Raw genomic sequence first — 21,953 nt, 5'->3', positions numbered from 1 at the left:
ACGAGAGGAAGCAGAAGAAAGACCAGGGACTTCCAATGAATAGACCTAGAAGTTCAATGCCAACAAGTTCAACTCCCAAGGGAAAAAAGTCCTCTTTCAGTATGGAAGGTGCCATCTATCAATCAGGCCAATCTATCAATGAGGCCAATCTAGCAAGAGCATCCCTGGTAACTGGGAAGGGGTTTGCAGGCTCCAGAGTCCCTGAAAACTCTCAGATTGCTCATATCAAAATGTGTTGTAAACCATAAAGAAATCTTTGTCATTCTAAAAACTGAAATTCACAACAAAAGTGCAATAGTGAATATTTATATCCAAATACTCAATGCCACTTTCATAAAGCAGAGAAAATTCCCATACCAAGGAGAAAGTACCCGGCCTTGGATATAAACAGAACAGAACAGGAGCACCAAAGGCAAGAGACAAGGGCCAGGCCACACCAAGAGGGGGAGCGAAGGGAACACATCTCAGAGAGGTTAAGTCCACAGATTCAAGCACAACCCAACAACAGCAGAAAGTGGAGACCTACAACACTGAAGCTAGGAGATATTCTGGTTCCATCCTCTCCAAGAACACAGCAGAGCCAGGGGCAACAGCAAGAACTGGTTGACTCCCATGTCATGTTATCTTAAGAAGAAAGATAATATTTGACAGAGACACATTCCTATTGAGAATGAAATCATGCCATAAAGACATGCCCATACAACAATAAAAATCTGGACCCTTTTATTTCCAATGAGTTTAGAGATTAGGATGGCATAATTCAGAATTAGAAAAATGAGACAAAAATGAGAAATGAGAAGTTTTTAAAGTAGATAATTTGAGAAAGAATTAAAAGTAAAAGAAAAATCATAACTTTAGGAATACCTTAGTATGACAAGCATAAGAAAAATAAACCTCATAAAGAAAAAAACAGGAAAGAGAATGGGTGAAAAATTTTTAAAAACTTAAAGGAACAAAAGTAAAGACAACCAATGAGTACTTACTGCTATTGTTAGAATACACCCTCCAAAACTCATGCTGATATTGACTTGAATAGTAAGAAGTCAGACCTTTAAGAGGTGATCAGGTCATGTGGATACTGTTGTATGAAATGATTAAGGCCATTACTGGGGAGTGGGTTACCTAACCAAGGACTGGGATCCTGATAAAAGAATAAGCTTGGTCTGATTTTTCATACATACTCCTGTTTGCCCTTCCATCATGGTACAACACAGCAAGAAGACCTTTGTGGGATGCCGGTGCCATACTCTTGGATTCCTAGCCTTACAACCCATGAGCTAGATAAACTTCTATTCTCTGTAAATTACTCAGACGCTTGTATTCTGTTAGAGCAGCATAAAACTGACTAGGTACTTATATATTTGTATATATAATATAAGTGATAAAAACTAAAATTATAGTTCCAAAATAAAGAAAATCCAACTCCACATATTTAAAGAGCACACAAGGTAGAAAATCAACTCAGAATGACCAAAATAAGATATGACTTAGTAAATGTATTGAACCTCAAAAGGAGGAAAAACAAAACTTTTAAACATCAAAGCAAAATGACCAAGCCATTACTTAAGGAAACAAAAATAAATTGACAAGTAGACCTCTCAATAACAGCATTTTATGTCAAAGGATAGGAGAGTAGGAGGGTGAATACGGTAGAAATATTATGTAGTCATGTATGAAAATGGAAAAATGAGACTTTTTGAAACTGTTTTAGGAATGCAGCGAAGGGAAATAAAGGAGAATGATGAGGGGATGAATTTAACTATGATATATTGTTAGAAATTTTGAAAATGTCATGATGTACAATAATAATCTAATAATTTAAAAAAATGGTAAGAAAATATAGGCACAGGTTTTGTATACAACCAAAGAGACATTCAGATTTAAAGTCATACACAAATTATGATAATACAAAAAGTCAGAGAGTACTGTGCTCATTAACCCTTCCTGAGGAGCTACATGAAAATGATTCAGGCAACCAAACAACTGAAGAGGCATTGACATAAGGACTGGTGATGGATATTGAGTATATATATTTATATGTAGCCCTAATACTGCAGAACGGATTCATGAGGATGACAGTATAGAATATAGTTGTTATATGGTACAGCACAGCTTTACTAATTATAACACAATTTTTAAAAGAAATCCCTATAAATCAATGCAAAACAAAATGAATAAGCCTAACCATTCATCAAGTTGGTGGCATAAATGCAGAAAGGGGAATTATTTCAAGTAACTATAAAATATGGTACTCTGATGATACATCATTGTGATGTATACCCCAAAAATAACCAAGCAGAAAATCAAACTGTTTTTCACTATAAAATTGTTAGTAATTATATTGGCACTGCCACTCTTACATATTATGTAGAAAACAGTTACCCATTATGTAGAAAAAAGCCAAATGAGTAACCCTGTGATTATCAGAAACCAAGATTTTTGTCATGAGGAAAAAAGATAAAAATCAAAGAAATAATTTAAAACTCTGTAATACTAACATTTCAATTTGAAACATAAATATTAACTACTAATATAGTTGAAAAACATATACTCAGAACATATGTCATAGTTCTGTCCACTAAAAGAGCTTAATAACAATAACCCAAGTAGCAATGAACACCCCTTAATGTCCAAGTTGCAAAACATAAATATAATTTTGCACCAAAAGAAACCATAGCGTCTTGGATAAATGACTGCTTTGGGGTCTAGGTCAAGAAATGTACAAAGTGAACCTAAAATTTTTTGTTATACCAGGATAAGCCTAAATGTCAAAAGGACTTAAAGAGTCAAATTGAAGAGACTCCAACTGGCCAAAGAGGGGATAATTTTGAACATTAAGGGAGCAATTAGTTGAAACATATCAAACATGTTTCAAGCCTTTAGTCAATAGTGACAAAACAAAGTCATTGGCCACATGGGGACTTGTTATTTCCAAATCAATGAAATCAAGCAGTCACTTTGCCTTATGTGTTGGAACTACACTTTGTGACAATAATTGATGAAGGGAAATTTTGGAAGTATTTTGGCTAATACTTGAAGAAAGATGACCCAAATAGAACACGAGCTTCTTTACAAATCTTAATGAACTCTAGATCCAGGCAGTGATCATTAATGGCTGCTAATATCACAGAGAACCCACCCTACAGCATGTGCCTCCTGGTAGAAAGACACATCTCTTAGGAAGTATTACTACCAAAACATTGAACCTGAACAATCAAGCCTTTAGTCTTAACTTTCCAGTTCACAGGAAATACAAGAAAGAGAAACACATCACAGCATACACTACAAGGGGGCAATCAGAAAATTCCAGAATATGGGAAGCTCAACAGACAAATATCCTTGTATTCTTTAGAAATAACTTATAGTCAGGTATGGTGATCACATTGTAATTCCAGCACTCCGGAGACTGAGGTAGAAGGATGGTGAATTCCAGGCCAGCTTTGAATGTATAAGGAGAGCCTATTTCAAAAAAAAGAAAGAAAAGAAAGGAAGATGGGAAAGGAGGGAGGAAGAGATTGAGGAAAAGAAAGAACTTATGATGAAGAAAAGGAGAGGAGATATGAGAAATCTTTAGATGAAAACAATTTTAAGAAACAATACCAACAAATTACACCATATAAACCTTATTTGAATCTCAATTCAAACAAATAGACTATTGAAAACCTGTGAGATAACCAGACAAATTTGAACACTAACCCAACAGTTGATAATATTAAGAAATCATTGTTAATGTATTTAGGTTTACAGATGATACTCTGGTTATATTTTTTAAAGTTATTATGCTCTAGGGCTGCATACTATATATTTTTGGATCAAAGAATATCATAAGATTTGCTTCAATGACAAATGAGCATGCCTCAAAACAATCTAGTTAGAGAGAAGAGTATAAATGGGCTAAAATTGGGCTTGAGCTGATAATTGTTAAAAGAGTGATAAAATGTAGGATGTTAGGCTATATTCTATGTATCTGTAGATGTTTGAAATTGTCTATCTGGAGGAGCTTAAAAGCACACACACATTCATGCTTTCTTCTCTCTTCCAAATTTATCTCAGTCAGTCCATCTATAATGAACATGTAAGATTAACATTCCAGGTTACCAAGCTAGTTGAAAATGGGCCCTAAGTTGAAAGCATAAATCACACTACAAGTGTGACACATTTCCCTTGATGTTGCTGTATATCATTTGTCAATGAATTTTAATAAACACTAGGTGGCATAGTGATTGCTTTATACTAAATAGGCGAAAGAGAAAATGTATTATTCCACTGACATGAGTAATACCATATATCAACTCTGTGGCATGGTGACATCATCTTTTAAGTTATCTCATTTCTTAACAAATGAAAATATCTTTTCTCATTTTGAAACTACAATGCTGCCCCTGCATTACAAATTCACCTTAATTTATTAAAACCGTTCTTTACATAATAATAATAATTCTTTTTCTTTAATCTTTTAGTTTATTTTAACATGGCTATACCCTGGAAGAGAGAAGCTGAAATTGAACTTCTCGGTAGTAAGGAGAATTTTTGTATTCTTCAAATGAGATTAACAAAAAATATTACATATGCTACAAAAATTAATATGAAATAGCCCCAAGTCTTTTCTCTAATATCTGAATATTGCCTTTACCTTCTAACTCTCATGTAATTAATTGGTCCCAAATTTCATTTTATCTATCTCAATATTCCTTTCAGATGATTTTTTTCTAAACCAAAATAATATATTGTTCTATTTCACAGTGCATGACTAATTCAAGGAATCACTAAGATTTTAATTAATGGATTGTGTTTAAGTATTCAAATTCAAACCCCATTATTTATGAAAAGAAATACACTTAGGACCCAGTGATGTAGTAGAGAAAACAGTAGATTCAGATGTCTGAGGATCCACTCAGACTCGTGGTATTGGTCTATTGAATTCATTTTTCTGGGTCTCAGTATCCATCAATCAATCCTTCACTGAATTAAAGTTCCTCCTAAGTGACCAGGTTTGTGCTGATGCTAGGAATACAGAGGTGAGTGTGATATCTCATCCCTCCAGAGGTATTTGAATTAGAAATCTTTCAGAGTTATAGCAGGATGAAGAGTAGGGTGTAGAATTGTTTTGGGCAAAAATAAATTTAATGGTGCTGAGTTGAAGAACCAATGTAAAACAGAGAAGAATGGTTTACAATGAAGGAAGAATATAAGAAAGTAGACAGACATGCCTATTGGATTATAAGACTGAACAAAACGACCCATAGATCCTTTCACTTCTAAATGTGTAACTGTGTAGCAGTGGCTGAATCAGAGAATCTTAGCTTTATCATTTGTTATTGCTGTGGTTATTTGCAAATTCTTTGCCTCTCTGCATCTTTGTGTTCTTATTTATAGCACAGTGAGATACCTGCAAGGTTGTTATGATGCTTAAATAAAACACTACACATTAAGCCTAGGCCTGGCATATATACTAAACATTCTCTATATATCTAAACAGTGGTGAATATTGTTAGCTTATACTTTGCCCTACAAAAAGAAGCTACAACATGTATTATCTTATTTTATCCCCAACAAAAGTCCAAGGAGAGACTTGGAGATTTATAACAGTATTTATTATTCCTGATTTTAAACTCAAAGAGGAAGAACAGGACATGAATACAGACCTGGTCCCCTGACTTCCCATTCAGGCCTCTTTTGCTCAGTACACAGTATTCTATTTTAGCTTCCCTTGGAACAAGCAAGGAATTTCAACACAGACTGGGGACTTGTACAGATTTGTTTATCTTACAGTTCAAGATGTCAGGTTTTCCTTTGGGTTTTTTCTACTATACCAACAGATCGATCTTACACAGAAGCAGCTCTTCTCATGTTAAGCCTTCTTTCTGGCGTGTTAAGGTTATGAATGTCCTGCCGGTCAATGACCTGTTAGAACGAAGACTGGTAAATGTTTTAATCATTTTTATGTGCACCAAAGTCACTTCTCTGTCATTCTTCCATTACTTTGGATTTTTTTGAACTAAAGCTTTCTTTAAAAGCTGTTTCTCAAGAAACGCTTAAAGCTCTGTTAGAAATTGCCTCAGTGGGATGACATACTTCAGATAAAAAGTCACACCATCTTAATCTGTGAGCTCATTTTCTCTTGAAATTTCAGAAGTAGTCACTCCTAGCCTAGGTTTTACTTGAATTGCAGATAATCCAAAGAAAACTAAAATCTATCATGACTTTTGGAAGTAGAGAAAAAGGAGGAGGTCCTATGGAACATACTGCGGTGGTCTCCACTCATTTAGACACTTTAGAGTTGACCACTCTACTATTTAAAAGTGATAAAAATAGAATTTCCTCTCTTTGCTGTGCAGATGGGTGTATGAGTGGAATGACTCCAACTTATTCTCTTGCAGGCAGAGTTCTTATTTGGGGGATGAGGAACTCATTTTTTTTTTCCTGACAGTCACTAGAAGAGTACATTCAATTGATGGATCTCCATTACTCTTAAGGAACTATTTCCTCTCTTATTCACTTAAAATTCTGTTGTGCATTAAGTTTGTAGTATGGCTAAAGATGTTCCCTAAATGTTAGCTATCTGTTTTGAATGTGGCAAGTGTCCCTTAATTTTACTGAACGTCTTGTTCTCATTTCCATGAATTGAACACCCCACGCCCTTATAAAATTGTTCTTGATTCTCTATACCCCAATCAGACAGGACAGTATCTAGAACTTGACCCTGGCCCTACCCATAGCTATTTGTATTTCCTTTGAATATGGTTGCATTTCCTGAACTATGCCTGTATCATCTCACCTCTCTTTGTACTTTCCATGGCTGCCTGCATGTGATAGGTAGGAATCAAGAAAATGCAAATAGAATTGAATTCTCCTACTTCAAACCAAAACTACTTTCTATGCTGGAAAGATGATGCTTAGGAGGGAAGAAGTGCATTCCTTTGAAGCCTTTGAAAAAAAAAAGATATTAATGGTACAGTATGCTTCAAATAGCAGATCTCAGACTCCAAAGCTTTTAATACGAGCCATAAATTTAGGCATCAAATTGTTTTTGCTATGAAAAGGAAGAGTGGATGAGATTGTTGGTTATATGCTGATGATTTGGGTTGTTTTTATGCTGTGAGGAGCCTGTCTATCAAGAGACTCAGACGGCTGCATGCTGCAGAGTCATTGCCACTCAGCAAAGGTCTTGCTTTAAGTATATTTCCCTGAAAATTATCCCTGTCCAGTTGCCTTGAATATTTCAAAAATAAGATCATTAGTAGAAAAAAGACAAAAGTGAGAGGGAATGAATATTGATGGCAGACATTATACTAGCAGAAAGCCATAGAAAAGGCACAGTGGCACAATGCTTGGTTTTGTATGTTTCCTGACTTTTCATGAACCTTGGAATAATTTCTACTATAAAGCTAAATTTTGCAGCTATGAGACCATCATCAATAGGGTCCTTCACTACAAGTCAATCAATCAAACTAGTGGGTCTTTTAACATCTTACAATGTTGTGGTTTGGATCTGTCCCCAAAGGACTTGTGCTAAAAGCCTTGGTTGCCAGCTGCTGGTCCTGTTGGGAAGGGCTATGCCCTTTAGGAGGTGGGACCTAGTGAAAGAAACTGAGATCACTGGGGACATGGCATACCCTTAAGAGGATCTCGGCCTCTTCTCTGTCTGTTTTTGCTTCCCAACTGCCATGAGGTGAACAGCCTTCCTCTGCCATGAGGTGAACAGCCTTCCTCTGCCATGATGTACTGTGACATCACAGGCCCCAAAAGCAATGGAGCCAACTAACCATGGACTGAAACTGTGAGCCAAAATAAACAGCTTCTCCTTTTAAGCTGTGTATCTCAAATATTTTGTCAGAGTTACAGAAAACTAACGTACAGATACTATAAATTAAATATGCACATAATAAAAGATCTATAAACCCACAAAATACCTACTAAATGTTTGGAGCACATATGTGACACACATATTTTACACATACTCTTTTTGTGAGGTACAGAATCAGAGTGAGACCATCTTGTCTATCTTGTCCTCTCACTGTGGGCTGACCAGGACATGACATGACAGATTTTTTCTCTAATCCCTGCCTTGCTCATTCTTTGTCTCTTAGTCTTCAAGCTGAGGGAAGGCAAGTACTGTTTCTCATTGTCTCAGTTCCTCAAAGTTGTCACAAATTTCCTCCTTCTATTACCAAAACCATAACCAAATGATTCATTTCATTTGACATACATGTGATAGCTGCCTTCAAACTCAGGGCTGCAGTCATTCTATTTGTCCCCAGGAAATTACACCACATCTTTCATGGCATGGGTGATATGAATTTTGTGGCAGTTTGTGTTTTCCCTTTTGTTTTGGCTTCCTGGATGTTCAACATCAAACCTGTAGCCTAATTTAATAAACTCAAAGGGCCTATGCCTTACCTTGCTCCATAATATTTCCTAGCTGATCTTATGTTGTCAGAGAACCTGTATATTCTCTAGCCTTGATCTTTTTAAAATTAAGGTCACACTGTACCTAGCTTTTAAACTATATCAAAGTCTTTATAAAATAAATAAGGGTATAAACATATAAATAATTCCATCTGTTATAGAATGCAGTTGTTTTTGTGGGGAAGGTAAAACTAAGACAAAGGACTAATGCCTCTTTGGAAAAATAGATCAGAAGTAAAATAATATCATGCCTGATAATTATCCTCTAGTTATTTGCCTGCAGTTTTACCACTCTCTAATCCATCTAGCATCTTGAAATTAATTATTTGTCTTCAACACAGATTAGATCACATTTCTTATATAATTTACATAATCATATTACTTATATAATTATCTGTCTTAAACAAAGATGAGATCATTTTATTTCCTGCTGAGAAACCTTAGCTGGCATGATTACAGAATGAAGTCCAAGTTCCTAAGTGTGGTGTTCAGTCTTCACATCAGGCCATCATCATTCCAGCCAAGCCTGAGCAGCCTGTGCTCTTCCAACACATTGTCATCCTCTCAAGCAAATTGTGTTTTTCTAGAACTTCTGCCCTTCCCTCCCAGGCTTTTCCCTCCCCCCATTCCAAAGTGTACAGAAAATAACGCTTGTTGATCTTCTTTCTGATCTATCACACTTCCAAGCTTGGATTAATTTTAAGAAAGCCAACTCATTAATGATTATTTTATGGCAAAGAAAACTGCCTTCTGATTTTTTTCTTGACAGTACTGGGGTTTGAACTCGGCCTCAGGCTTGCAAGGCAGGTGCTCCACTATTTGAGCCACACCAATAGCCCTTTTGCTTTAGTTATTTTTCAGATAGAATCTCCCACTTTTGCCCAGGACAGCCCGGGACCACAGTCCTCCTACTTTCACCTTCCATGTAGCTGGGAATTATAGACGTGCGCCATAATGCCTGCTTGTTTGTTTGGTTGGTTGTATTTTGTTGTTTTTTTTTTCAGTGGTGGGTTTGAACTCAGGGCCTACACCTTGAGCCACTCCACCAGGCCTTTTTAGTGATGGGTTTTTTTCAAGATAGGCTTCAAACCTATTTACCCAGGTAAGGCTTCAAAACACAATCCTCCTGATCTCTGCCTCCTAAATAAGTAGGATTACAGGTGTGAGCCATTGACACCCACTGTGTGGCTTGTTTTTGAGATGCAGTCTCACTAACGTTTTGTCTGGGCTGGCTTCCAATCATGATCATCCTATGTCTGCTTCCCCAGATTGCCGAGATTACAGGCATGAGCCACTGTGCCCAGCTCTAATTTTGAAATTAACATCAATATTTCTTGTTTTATCACTTTTTCCTAAGTTCAACTTAAGAATGGTATCTTTTAGCCCCAGATGATCACTGTTCTGTGACTAATCTTTACTTTCTAGCATTTTTGGAAGCAATATACCCAAATACTTGAGAGGTTTCATTTTGGAGACACTGAATTTGGATTAATATGACTTCCTTAAACCTCATCTTTAAATATGACCATAAATTCTTTAACAATCCTCTCATAACTAGGCAGAAGCTATATACCTTTCTCTTGAAGCTAGGCATGTTTGTGACTTATCTGTAACCAATAGAATACAAGAAGAATGACCTTTAGTAACTTCTGAGATCACATCAAAGCACACTAACTTCTGCCTGGTTCACTGAGATACTCACTTTAGGAGACTTAAATGATCATTTAAGAACCAAAATGCGGTGTACATACCCAATGGAATTTCATTTAGCCACTAACAAGAATGAAATTATGTCATTTGTAGGAAAATGGATGGAACTAGAGATTCAAAAAGACAAACTAAATCTAAATTAAAAAGACACGAGAGTAGAAGGGGGCCTATTTGGTAAAAGGAAGGAGATAGGGAACAGGAAGACAAGGTGACAACAGAGAGTAATGGGGGTTCACTATGACCAGAGTACATCATATCATGCATGAAAATGTAATGAAACCTATCAAAACTCTACAAAAAATATTAAGTTTAAAAAAAAGACCAACTACTCTGAGACTGCAATTACCATTGTAATTGTGTATACAGAGGCCACGTGTGAGGTGTTGCAGTGGGAAGCCCCAGCTGAGGTCCCAGCCAAGATCCAACATCAATTGCCAGACACATGGGTGAAGACAGCTCCAAATGATTCCTGCTCTTAACAATGAAGTTCTCATCTGCTCACTGAATCTTCCCTGTTTAGGACCCAGGCATCACTGAGCAGAGACAAGCCATTTCTGTGTTGCCCTGACCAAACTCCTGAGCCAGAGTCCTATAAAATGATTGCTTTAAGCTACTAATTTTGGGTAACTTTCTATGCAGCAATAATAACTAGAACAGAAATTTGATATCTACAAGTGGAGTGATGCTATAGAAAACCTAAAGCATGAGGTAGTGGCATTGAGACCACTGTCTAGCAGGAGCTGAATAGGTCTTGAAGAGACTGTGGTGGGCTTTTTTTGTTGGTTGGCTGATTGGTTGCTTGCTTGGTTGGTTTTTTCAGGGAGTGGGGGAAGTGCTAAGATTTGAACTCAGGGTTTCAGTCTCACTAGGCAGACACTCTAGAGTTGAGCCATGTGTCCAGTTTCTGAAAAGACTGAGAAAGCCTGACAGTGCTAGATGAGGTTACTGGAGGGGGGTTCAGGAAAATCAAGGAAATGTTCTACAAAAGTAAAATCTTAATACCTAGTAGAGGAGAGGTAGCTATACTATTACATTTGGCAAAATACAAAAAAAAAGTAGGAAATAGACCTATGGAATGTGATGACCTAGTTAAGCAGATTTGCCTATGAAATATTAAAAGAGCCACCTGGCTTCTTCTTGCTGTCTGTAATAAAATATGAGAGAAGAGAGCTGAGCAAAAATGGAAACTGTTTAGTTTGCAGCAAAATTTTGAGGAAATACAAAGGAGCCAGAAGTTGCAACTATTTCTAATTCCTGACATCTCCCAATGGCAAAAAATTTCCAAATTAAGAAGGGGTTCCAGGGCAAAGATCAAATTTAGAAGAGGAACTATAATATATGCTAAGGCCTCAAGAAGATTTAAGGTGATGCCCTGTAGAATCTTTCAGATGTAAAAAAGGACCTCTAAGGATCTTGAAGGAAATAGCTCATAGATCCTCCTTTTTATTTTAAAAGGCTTCCAGTAATCTTAGGTCCTTGTCACTCACTAACTTCTCAAGACCCCAAGATAAAGCAAGAATTGTCTTAAAAAGGGGTGAAATTGTCTCTTCTATCTGTTGGTGTAAACAAAAATGACATTCAGAGACAGTGCACAAAGTTTTAAGGGAATTGTATTGATGGAAACATGTCAGCTCTTCCTGAGAGGGACAAAAACAGTACAAAATGAAGTGAAGCCTTTGGCTGGACTCCTGACTACCATGGGCTGAAAGCAGAATGAAAACTTTAAGTTGCAAACGTGAGTTGATTCTTATAGAAAAGGAAGAGTATTGCAAAGAATGGAATCAGGAGCTCAGAGGACAGAGTGGGCACTCACACAGGCTAACTCACAAAAACCAGAAGTGAGTTTTAATCAGGGCTCTGGCAACATGTGCAGATTGGATTTCAGAACTGCTATGAACCTGTGACTGCTGTGTGCCTCCTGTTTGCAAGCGTGTATAGCAGTCAACCTGTGCCTATCTCACTTTGGGTGGAGGGTAAGTTGGGTGTATGTGGAGCAGATCATTTGTTTCTTTAGCTCACAGATTTCCAGATACACAGGAACTATACTTGAAGAGCCTTAGTTTAGAAATTGTACCTGATGACCCATCAACACGAATGTACTTGCTTTTTTCTAGACCTGAAGTCTCATCCTGACTTCATTAAGATGTCACTTTCAGGAGCCTCCAGAAGGAAGCAAGTGTGTTTTGCATGAGGATCGATTATGGCTGTTTTAAAACATGTCTGCAAATTCTCTGATGCCCTCTCTTCAAGTGGTGGGGTCTATGCACTATTTTTATGAATTTATGTCAGGTTGTAACTCAGTTGGAACAAACAGATGGCATTGCAAGACCTGTAAGTCTGCTCAGAAAAGTCAATACAGTCAACACCAGGTTTTGGAGGTCTTGAGACCTCCATGCTACACGTACAGGTGTTCTAGTCAAGAGCCATGCTGATAGCTAGCAAGTACCAAAGGCTGTATGAAGAAGGACACTTCCAGGTGCATAGCTCTCTAGCTCTTAAATGATTATGTAATCGAGACCCTAATTCATGATTCTCACACAAACCATTTCCTCTATGCGCCATCTAAATTCTTGTTGCACAGAAGCTGTGCTTATGATAAAAATGACCATTGTAAGCTGGCAAGGTTGGGGGTTGTATGTTGTACAGAAATAATAATTGCATCATATCTCAAATGACTATCATGAAAATTAATATATATATATTATATATATAAATAGCAAAGAGAATTAATATATTTAAGTATTATATATATATATATATATATATAGAGAGAGAGAGAGAGAGAGAGAGAGAACAAGATTTTTGGCAAAAGGAGTACTCAATGAATGGGGTATATAAATATATCAAGAGCTAGGTTATCTACTTAATTTGGATTTGCCCAAAATCTTTAATATGGTACTGGATTATCCAAAATATGCTTGTATACTTGTTGACTTGAGTAATTACAGACATATGAACAGAAAAGATGAATTTCTACAGAAACTGCAAACTTATGTTCCTGACCTGAGAGAGATTTTTTAAATGATGGTAAAAATAGTCTTCTGTTATAGTCTATCAAGTTCTAAAAATTCTCTAGGGGAGAAATCAGATTGTGCATTTATTCAATTCTTGCCTTCTCAGCTAAGTCTGGGGTAACTAAATTGTGAATGTTTGGATTCAATGAATAAAATTAATTTGGGAAACAAGGGATCATGGGTAGCAACATGAGATATGGATATTGCAATGGTTCACATCTGTCCGAACTTTATTTTTATTTAGTGGTACTGGTATTGGAACTCAAGGGCAGGCACTCTATCACTTGAGGCATACCCTTAGCCCTTTTTTGCTTTAGCTATTTTGTAGATAGGGTCTCACGATTTTGCTAAGGGCTGACCTTGGATGGTGATCTTCCTACAGGTGCCTTCTGAATAACTGAACTTAAAGACATGCACCACCTCACCCAGGTTGGGTGGGATGGGGGGGGGTCTCGCTAACTTTGCCTAGGCTGGCCTTGAACCGTGATTCTCCCTATCTCCACCTCCTGAGTAACTGGGATTATGAGCATGGGCCCTCTGTACTAAATTTTACTGCAACTCTGAAGTGAGTTTTCTCCTCCCTTATCAACTATTCCATACCCTCAAACACTCTCCACAATCTAACCACCTCACTGTCATCCTCTATTACTATAATGTTCTAGAACTTGTCCTGGAGAGTCAAACACAAGAAGGAATTTTTGTACTTAAGTCATTTAAATTTTTTTCTGCAGAAAAAACTATACATAGAATTTTGGGATATATAGATCACAAGGAAGAATTTCTTTGAATCATAAAACCACATTAGATTAAAACCATCCCTAACTTCTCCCATACTTTGTTGCAGTTTGTGCAATAGACAAGAGAAAGTGACCAAAGAGCCTTGAGCTGGCTTCTACGTATGCAGTCTTCACTTCTCAGGGAAGAGGTCAGGTGGCTGCTCTATGGGCACCTTGTTTAGAAGGAGTCTGAAGATTCCATGCTTAGCCAGTAGCCACACACCTGTGTTCCTTGTCTGATAAATGGCCTTTACTTCATTTCCCACTTGGAAACCCTGTGTAGAGTCTTAGGTCTTCTTGGACTAAGATCCTGCTTTGCTTCTGTGAGTCACCTGCTTAAAAAAATTTAATGTTCCTCTATGTTAGGTGAGAGGACATAGCTTTCAATCATCTGAATAATGATTTCCCAGCTGAGGAAAGTAGCTTTCTGCTACTGTGACAAAAACATGTGAGATAATCAACTTATGTTGGCTTATAGTTTCAGAGGTTTCAGTTCATATCCCCTCCAAGAACTAACTTTTTTCCACTAAGACCCACCTACTAAATGTAGCCCTACATTCCAGTAGTGACAAGCTAGAGTTTTGGGGGACCACTCAAGATCCAAACTATAGCTCCCACTGAAATCTCTATGTGGTAGTTGGAGGCCATACTAGGTATGGCAGTTTCTCTGTCTCTATGGGTCCATGATTAACCCTCCAGCCATTACTTGTGCCAGCATTCTCCCTCACCAAGGCAGGCTGGCTTTGGAGCACTCCAACTCTTTTGCCAGAGGCTGCCCTCCCCCAACTATTAGCTTGCCTGCTGCTTGGCTGATCATATTTCTCCCTAGCAGTCTCTTCTGCCTCCACATAGAATTTTCCCAGCATCCAGTGGATGAAACTACTTTTGTTCTGGCTAAGGAAGTTCTATGGAATGAAATGATAGCAATGTGATGATAAACTTGTCAGCTCCTTAGATGATTCTGTTTTATACTTACAACATGACTCATTAAATATGCAAATTCCTTTGCTCCTTGAACTACTTTGGAGAGGCAGGAAAAGCATCCAAAATATATCTGTAAATTGAGGTGAGAGGACATAGCTTTCGATCATCTGAATAATGATTTCCCAGCTGAGGAAAGGGCAAACAGTAAATAATTTCACTTTATTTAAGACCAAAGATACAGAAAATGGAACTTTTAATTTTTTCTCTAAAATACTGCCAAAAAATTCTCTTGGCTGTAGGGAAAATCTTTTAATAGAACCCCCCCCAAAAAAAATAATAACAGAAAAGGAGGGTAATAAAAAAGGAATAAACACTCCCATCCAAAAGGCTGATTTTAAACTTGTTTTTAATTCAAGAAGTGCTCTCTGAGGAGAGTAATGGGGAAAAGGATGGCAAATGCTAAAGTCCACAGATCTTTTCCATTGGGAGAAACTGGTAGATAATGAGACAGAAATGCCTAACAGCTTTCCCCAAGGCCGAGGCCACCAAGCCATCTCAGTGGCAGCTGCAGAAGCAAAACTGTAAGTTTCTTAGATTTCTCCCCTATTAAAATTCTAGGAAAGGAAAGCTAATTTACCAAGCAGCCTACTCTAATTTCCTGTTATGTGTGCCTCTTGTAAAATGAAAAGAAGAGGATTATATGGTGAAAACACTTGAGTAGCTTATAGGTGTGCATTAAGATTTGGTAGATTAAAATTACCTGACATACCTGCAACTTTTTGTATTGAAACCATCAATTAGAATTTTAAGCATAAAAGTGTGTTATTGAAGTCATTATCAAGAGCTCTGCCATTGCAGCTACATGGGAGAGATCCTGGTTACTGTGCCCAATGGTACTTCTATGCCTTGTGCATATATGCATAGAAGAGGCATATTATAGAGAGGATTGGCATTGATAGAGTGGAAACGCAACGAAAATCAGAAGAAAATCTCTGGCCAACGTAGGCTAAGTAATTAAGGGAGGAGGAAAACAAGATGTTAACCATCAGTGAACATGATGAGATATTCTAGTGTATAAATGCCAAGGTGGTCACCCATAATTCTCCACATCCCTATACATGCATGCCACTCCTCATCAATAAGGAGACTCTCTCTCCCCCTCGAATCTGGGCTGGCTAACAACTTGCTTTGACCAAGAAAAAGCAAAGGAAGTCACTGGAATGTGTGAGCTACAGTCTTAAAATGCCTTGAAGCTTCTGCTTGTCCTTTCTTGGAAGCCAAGTGTGTAAAGAAACTTGGGCAAGACTATAACCTGGTGAGAGATCAGACAAAGAAAGAGAGGCCCATCCAGTCTGCAACCAGCCCCACACCAGCTGTGGGACCTGACATATGAAGGAAGCCATCTTGAATGTTGTAGTTACAGTAGCGCTCCCAGCAGAATGTAGCTACCCAAGGGAGTACAACCAACACTAAATGGAGAAGAACATTTTAATTGAGCCCAGAGAACCCAAGGATCCTAAGACATAAATGGTGGTGGTTGCTTTATAATAAGCTTGTTTGTTCTTGAGGCAATCTCTCACTCTATTACTTAGGATGGCTTTGAATTCAGGATCCTTCTGTCTCAGCCTCCCTAGTGCTGGGATTAGAGGCATGCCCTACCACATCCAGCTTAGAAATAGTTTTGAGTAATAGAGGGATAGATAACTGAAATGTCTGTCTCCAGTGACAGTGAAGAGGGACTTTGACAACATTTCTGCCTTGAGTGGTGATTAGACTAGATGTTTGAGCAAACTACTGGGTATGCCGGTGATCCTGGAAGGTGAGTAGGAAAGAGGAAACAATCCAAACCTCAGAAGGCCATTGCCAGCTCTGAATAGACAAAGAGAAGATAAACTGGGATTGACTGAAGATTTTCCTTTTACTTCTAAACTCAGGCAATGTGGTAGAATCCCAGAAAACTGAATGATGCACACAGCAAAAACTGCTTCCTGAGGTCTCTCATGCAAGACTGGGTGGACTAAAAGAATAAAAAGGCAGTTTACTGGGATGTGAAAGGAATACAGATAGGTGAGGAGGGAAATTGGTGCAAAGAAGTGAAGGTAACCAAAGTTATTAAGCCAGTTACCAAAGCTAGTGGTTGAGAATCTCTTGGAAATTTCTGGAAATACACCTCAGATTGATCCAAGCTTAGCTTTACTCATTTTAATGAGTAAATATGCCCAAATATACATAGACATACACACACACATATACAGGCACTGATGATTTTCCAGGAGTGCTGAGAAAGAATTGGATATATATTTCAGGAAACTAATTTCTAGAGATAGATGACATTAGCAGAAGTTTTGATTAAGCTTACACATGAGATCCACAGACAGTCCCAGCCAGATAAAACTCACAGCCTGTGATCTTTGCCAAGTGTGCAGGTAGACAAGGAGCGACATTATCTCAGGACTGAAGAGGATTCCCCAACAGAAAAGATATGTACAAGTCTAATGTGTCAGAGGCTTTGCAGAAAGAACATTGTATCTTCTTACTTCTGCATGTCCACACTCTAGGGCAGTAAGTGACAGACTAATTAATGTGTCAAAGTCCCCGAGAAACTTGTAGCACAATAAAAACTATGTCTCATGAGGATATAAATGTTATCTAGCAACGAGATAAAAAAATAATAACTGAAAAAGCCTGCCATTTCAAAACAATCTGACAAATGGATTATTGTATTCATGACAGAAATATTCAAGGTGACAAAAGAGAAATTGTACAGCAAGCAACTTTAGTAAGAATTTTCTGTGTAACATAAAAGAAAAAATTTAGATTGGAATTTTCACCTTCTAATGATTGTATCTAGATCAGTTTCTTGACAAATCAACTTAGTTGCTTTATACTTGAAATTTACTAAAGTATAGATCTTAAAATTTTAGCCAGTTAAATTGCTTATAATTTTGAGATATTTCTACTGCTATTCTGTCAAAAGCACAGGCTTAACTCTTAATAATTCTTTGAAGATTTCCATAATTTTACTTTCCATTAATTTTTGTACACTAGTAAATGAATTCATTAGGTAGAAATGTTATTTTAGTGAAGAGATTCAAGTGTGTATTGAAATTGGATAAAAATAAAGTAATGAGTACTTGTTGATTCTTTTTTTTTCACTCTTCCTGTATCTGAAGTATGAGTATTCTAATAAGAGCATTTGATTTTAAAGAATCAAAACATACTGAACATCTTGTTGTGACAAGATTCGAGTTTAAGACAACTTAAAAATTATTACAGATAAAATAATGACTTAAGTTCGGCAATCTGTACTCAGACACTGTCATAGGAAAAACAATAAAACCACTTTGATACAAAGAAAAATCTTGAGAAGACTTTTCTTCTGTTAGTGAAATTAATTAACAAAATATTGATCAGTATCTAGAGCAATGTAATCTGTAAGTCATGGCAGTCATTATCTAATACATCCAGCAACTCTTATTTCACAGGTGGCAAAAAAGAGAGATAAAGAAACCAGCCCATGGTCTCACAACCAGAAAGAATTTGAGTCTCCAAAGCTTATCTTCACATTTTAAGCCAAAGCAAGAATTTTGATGGCTGTTATAACAGAGATTTTTTATCTGTTATAGAGCCTCATGCTGACAGTTACTAAGCATCAAGATCACTCTTCTACTACATTTGTAAAATAACATAGAAACCAGTTACACTAGCAAAAACTTCTTAAATTTGTAATGTTAACATTTTGGCCATTCTTCAATTTGGAAAATGGTAATAAAGGTGCAAGTTCCTTACTAAATAATTTCAATGATCAATATATACTCATTGTGTAATAGTCAAAAAATAAAATAACTTTAAAATACTATCATCCTTGTAATCAGACACATGGCAAAAATTTTTAACAGCTATATAAAAGCTTACCTCTTTTGGAAGGAGCCTAAGTGATTTTTTGATCCAGTAACTTACCCTGAATAGCTAAGGCATTGTTTATGCAGTGAAGTGAATGGTTTTCTCAGGTCACATGGTCACCAAGTGGTAGAGAGAAGACAAGAAACTCCATTTTTTATTTCTCCTTTTATTGTTCTTTTCTCCATTTGATGACATCCTCTTAGCTGTCATAGAGGAAGAGAACCCAGTCTATAGGAACAAATGCCCATGGAAAGTCACTGCTCACCAGCCAATCAAAGTAAATATAAAAGTCCCATAAAGAAAGCTTGCAACTTACAGGCTAGCAAAAATGTATGGCTTTTGTTATATGCATTAAAATAAATTTAAAAATCAAGAATGTCCCTTTGGAGGACAAGCTTAAACTTGATCAAAACCACAGTCCATCAGATGGGTGACTATGAATTATCTCAGCCTACCTTCCGGATTGTCACACCTCTGATATGACTCACTGTCACTTCAAAAAGTATCAATTATGGCTTGAATTTCTATATCTGTTTTTGGAAGTTGTAAGGGAGAATTAATTTTAGATCATCCGTACCACTGCAGAGGACTAGAAAATGGTTTACCCTATGTTTAAATAAGTGCTAATTCAAAATTACTTAAAAACAAGTCTCAAGTATATTTTAAACCCTAAATGTGATTCCTCCTTTATTCTTCAATTGCAACACTACTTCCAAGTCTACATATACTCACAGATTAAAATTATTATAATATCCACTAAAGAACATTTTTACAAACATGACTATCTCGCCAACTTTGGAAACAAGTTAAGGTTATACCTCTTTAAATTTCAAGTTAGTTATTTAAATACCTAATTGCTAAGAATGGTCCAACAACTATAGAAATTCTTAATCAAAAGTGATCTACCTGGTTCTCTATGGCAGGTAAAGAGAAAGCAATGAACTCGATTTGTCCCTACATTCATTGCCATTGCCATTGCTTGTGTTGGCTGCCAGAGTTTTTGAAGGCCATGTGATTTCCAGCCTTATCCAAAGGTTGCACTCAACTAGCAAGTATTGTTATCAACATAACAATCCTATGTTGATCCAAGGCACCAGTCCAGACACATTTCTCCTGATATGAGTTCCATCTTGGAAGTCCATCAATCATACAACCTCATTCTTCAAAGGTATTCTATTATGTGATCTTTGAGAATAGAAACAAAAATAACAGCTAATACTTAAGAGTTTGTTCTAAGCACTTTGTTGAATGCTTACAGGAGCCCTGTGAAGTAAATGTTAATTGTTCCCCATTTTTATGACAAAAGTATGGAGACACAGAGGAGTAAGGTAGCATAACTAGTAATAGGCAGGGGGGATTTGAACTAAAATGGCTGACTCCAGAACTTGTGTATTTTTCATTTTTTTGCAAGGATGCTCACTTTCATCCTTTTGAATCAACATAATATTGAAACTTTTTGCCAGTGAAATATGGCAAGAAAGGAAATGAAAGGCATATGGATCAGAAAGGAAGAAATAAAACCATACCTCTATTCAGATGGCATGATGTTCTATGCAGAAAAATCCCCAAGGAATTTTCCAAAAACCTCTCAGAACTAACAAGCAGGATATAAACCCAACACACAAAATTCAATGTATTTCTCATACTAGGAGTGCATGTGTGGAAATTAAAATTTACAAATATAGTCCCATTAACAAATATAGAGTCTATTCTCTTAGCCATGTCTCCCTTAAACTTATAAGGGAAGGGACTGAAATATCTTCGTTTCCTGGAAGTTCACTAAATCCTGTCTCTTCCTCTCTTCCATGCCAGCCCAATACTTACAGAATTATAGAGGAGTGATTGTCTCATAACAAAAGGTACCAAGTGGTCCATTGCACAAGAATGACACTGACTGTCCCAGTAGACAGAGGCCACTCAAGTGATCCCTCCAAAAATAAAGAATAAAATCACCTTTGAAGTTGACTCTTGGTCTCCACTTGGTTGAGAAGTGTTTAGAAACTGCTAAGATAATGAAAGTTCAACTTTCTTTTGAGTTAGGTCTCAGTACACAGCCCACTCTGATCCTTCTGCCTCTTAAAACCATGGTTCTTAATACGGCATCCATGAAACTTGCATGGCAAAAATGCACCTTCATTTCACTATCCTGTAACTGAATCTAGTATTTTCTTCAGTTATGATGTTGTGGACAAACTGCGACAGCATTAGCAATACCTGTGACTTTGTAACCACTTGAAATCACATTTATTTTCATAACATAACAGTTCACAGGCATCACAAAAGATTACACAAGCCACCAGTTTGAAATTCCCTTAGTTACAAGACTTACTCCTAAATCTTGCTGTGTTAAGACATCAAGAAAAAATACTTATGTTGCTAAATCAGAAGTATATTTCTTAACGTTTGTAATGATATATCAATATAGTTGGTGTCCTTTGTAATCCTATGTGTTTTATTTAATGCATTTTAAAGCAGTTTCCTGAGAGGGGATTCATAAGACACAAAAAGATTCAGATCCCTGATTTATTTTATTTTAAAAATTATTTTTCTTCTTCTGTAGATCAAACCTAGGGTCTCAAACATGATAGGTTAGCACTCTGCTACTGAGCTGTACTCCAATCCCAGATCCCTGTTTTAAATGGATTTTTCTCTTTTACTCCATAGTTTTGATTCCTTTTGATCTCTGGCTCCCTGTAGGTCTCATTCATTCATAACAGCTGTTCCTAGCTTCCATTTTGAAGGTCAGCTGTAGACCTTGCCAGAGGGTCCAGAAGAGCAGAACAAATTTAAGTTTTCCTCAAAAAGTTCCAGAACCTAGATTTAGAAATTAAAGTAAATTCTTTCTCTGAGAGGAGAGGCAGACCTGGACAGGGCAGGGAAAATGCTCTTTCTGCTTCCTTCCTCTTCTCTTCCTCCCTCCCTTCCTCCGTCTTTCCTTTTCTCCTTTTCTCCCTCTCTTCCTTCCTTCCTCCTCTGTTTTACAGGTATCAGATCTATTGCCTTTTGTTCCCTCTACCTTTATCCTTCACAGGAGTTTCTCCCCACAAATCTCTTCAATACTACGTGCTTTTCCAAAGACTTAAACTGATGCACTTATTAACCCTGCTGCTTTTAGACTGATGGTCAGAATATAATCATTGCTGTGGTGTAATCCCTTATAGGCCACAACTAGAAGGATCCTACATCCTGTTTGCCCGAGACAGTCCCAGTTTATATT

The sequence above is a fragment of the Castor canadensis genome, chromosome 15 (assembly GCF_047511655.1).
Source record: "Castor canadensis chromosome 15, mCasCan1.hap1v2, whole genome shotgun sequence".
Lineage (NCBI taxonomy): Eukaryota > Metazoa > Chordata > Mammalia > Rodentia > Castoridae > Castor > Castor canadensis.
This window is presented reverse-complemented; position numbering follows the sequence as displayed.